The sequence below is a fragment of the Nannospalax galili genome, unplaced genomic scaffold (assembly GCF_000622305.1).
Source record: "Nannospalax galili isolate Female #2095 unplaced genomic scaffold, S.galili_v1.0 scaffold593, whole genome shotgun sequence".
In the NCBI taxonomy this organism is placed as follows: domain Eukaryota; kingdom Metazoa; phylum Chordata; class Mammalia; order Rodentia; family Spalacidae; genus Nannospalax; species Nannospalax galili.
The window spans coordinates 930,461-933,589 of NW_008332686.1; the positions used below are offsets into that span (position 1 = coordinate 930,461).

General features: G+C 36.1%; 1 pseudogene; it reads right to left on the minus strand.

The window, feature by feature from the left end:
* Positions 1-1,515: 1,515 nt before the first annotated feature.
* On the minus strand, positions 1,516-2,457 carry LOC103729614 (annotated as a pseudogene).
* Between the last annotated feature and the right edge of the window lie 672 nt (positions 2,458-3,129).

Below are 3,129 nucleotides of genomic sequence, written 5' to 3' on the forward strand. Positions count from 1 at the left end.
GTAACATATACGACAGAATGCATGCAATCCTGTGGGCGGGATATGGAGGTGTGCAGATAGGGGAGGGGATCTAAATATGATTAAGATGTATAAAATGGAGAAAAATTCAATAAACATATTGAAAATATAAATAATAAATAAAAGCATAAAAAGACAGAGAATGTCTTGTATACAAGTCCAGAAATTTTAAATACAAAACTCAACAGAGAAAGGTGATATGTACGATGAAAGTATCAGGTTGATGGCAGACACCTGTGGACTGCCTTGTACCTTCCTCCAATTGAAGGAATAATAATAGTGATAAAAATAGGAATTTAGGAAGAAATAAAATGCAGTTACTTCATCCCAAAATGGGGAGACAAAAATGTTCTTCTGGGTGATGTGTTAGATAAAGGTAGAGCAACAATGCCAATGTGCTCACAACCTTATTTCTGAACCTAATCCCATGAAAGAATCAAGTCAACAAGTAGGACACTAGTATTAAAGTCAATGACAATACAAGAGTATGCCATAAATATAAAATCAACAACAACTCAAGAGTATGACATCAGTAATAACAAGGATCCTGAAGGATTGAACTCTTTACAAAGGGCGGCTATGAATTGCCACAAATTATTCATAAGCCATCTCTGCCAGCATGGTTATATCTGTTACCAAGATATGCACAAAGAGGGAAAATTTGATGCACCTTGTGAAGAGGGCTCTGTTCTCCAAGCAGAGAGTTCTAAGATTTTTGGAATAACTACTGTAGAGGAACAGAGATCAGCAAGACATTAATGCAAAGGAAACACTACCAGAAGGCAGTCTCACAGATGAGCAGATATTTAAAAAGCATGGCAAATTAATTGTTAATTCAAATGATAAATTACATATCACTTTAAACAAAATTTGGAAAACTGAAGATAAGTTTATGTGGCAGAAAAATTAATTTTTATGATTTTCAGAATGAAAATATTGTGATTCCCACGGTGTGTTTCTTCCATCGTGGGACAGGATACGAAAATAGTGAACCCCAAATGTGTTGATGTGAAGATTTTGAAGTGTTCATAATGTACTGTTCTGGGATTGTTTGCTTGTCAGAGAAAGAAACAAAGAAAAATGTACTCATGTTTAGATGGAAAGAGAGAGAGAAAGAGAGAGAGAGAGAGAGAGAGAGAGAGAGAGAGGAAATGAGGGCTGAATAAAAAGAAAAAGACAGGGAAAGGAGAGAGTAAAATAAAATAGAAGTTCAGGTACAAGTTCCGGGAGTGTTGAATTTGGGCATCATCAGTGACCGCTTTCTCACCTATTGAAGGAAGGACAGCACAATTCAATTTTCATGTTCTTTTGCCTTTTATTCACAAGTTATTTTTCGAAGAAAATATAATCATATGTATAAACCAAACTACACATAGGAATATTTATCTTTTGTTTATTATTTGAATGAGAGAAAACAAAAAAACTACAAAACCAATGTATAAAGCACTAAAACAAAAGTGTGTGTGTGTGTGTGTGTGTGTGTGTGTGTGTTTAAGATCATAATGAGTGAGAAAGGATTTTTGTTTGAATTAACTTTTTCACAGTTTCCTTTACACCCTTATTTCTTAGGCTATAAATTAGAGGGTTTAGCATAGGGATGACCATACTATAAAACACAGTGACTATCTTAACAAGAATTAATGAGCTTTTAGACTTGAGCACACAGTAGAGAAGGAGGATGATCCCATGACAGAAGGATAGTGTGGTCAGGTGGGAGGCACAAGGCTTTTCTTAGTGCTCCCTTTGTAGGAATCTTGATAACAGTAACAAAGATGACAAAATAGGATATGATGATGATTAGGAGACTGCAAATCTCATTGAACATACAGATGAATAAGCATGCCAGCTGGCTTATGGAGCTATCAGAATAAGCTGCTGAAATGATGGCAGAGAACTCACAACAAAAGTGGTCAATGGTGGTAACAGATTTACAATAAGTCAGTACCAAAAGAAAATATGTGAGTGTGGTAACACAGAGAGTACCCCACAGGTAAGTTCCATTTGCCAGTATAGCACAGAGCCTTTGAGACATAGCCACTGTGTAGAGAAGAGGGTTGCAAACTGCCACAAACCGGTCATAGGACATCACTGCTAACAAAAAGGTTTGGGTGACCATACAAGAACAACCAAAGAAAAACTGTACTATGCATCCTTTGAGGGACATGGATTTGTCTTCTGCTACCAGATAGTCTAACAGTTTTGGTACAATCACAGTGGTGTAACAGACATCAACCAAGGATAAATGGCTCAGGAAAAAGTACATGGGAGTGTGGAGCTTGGGATTAATCCTGATGATCAAAATCATACCTAGGTTTCCATGACAGTAATGGTGTAGATGAGCAAAAAGAGTAGGAAGAGAGGCACCTGCAACTTAGGATACTCCGAGAATCCCAGGAAGACAAATATGACTCCAGAACTCTGATTTCCTTCATGCTGCATTTGGAGCCTGTTGGAAGAAACCAGAGTTCATCCCAAGCATCAGAAAGGCAATCAGAAGAACAGTTCTTAATTCACAGCACTGCAGTGTACACAGTACAGACACAGCAACAAGTGTCTGAAAGGAACCTGGCAGAGTGTACAATCACAGTCAGTATATGGTCATGTATTTAACTTACTTGGAAGAAAACAGCAGCAGGACATTCCCTTACTTTAATGTACACTGAACATTCATTCACAGTTCTGTGTGAATTCTTTATTCTTACCATTCTGAACGAGTTTATACTCCAAACAGCACTGAATTCTCAATTAAGAATTCCAAATACTCAAGTCCTCGCTCGTGCACCTACTCCTTCTCAATTTGTGACATCTCTTTAAGATGCAGTCTTTCCATATGAAATGTCAATTAACAGAAATGAATATAATAAAAGAAAAGATAAAAATATGCTCTTGTGAACATCAAACATAAAATTGCTTATATAAATAGTCTGTAAGCCAATAAAATATATTTAAAATTATCCCAGGAAAAAACTAAATGTTATATTAAAATAAATATGAATGCCATCTTTTAAAAATATTGAGGCTGGAGAGATTTTTCCATGATGTTGTTACCATAGGAACATGTATAATGATTCACAAATCTCAAATAACTCCAAATAACTCCTTCTTAAGGAT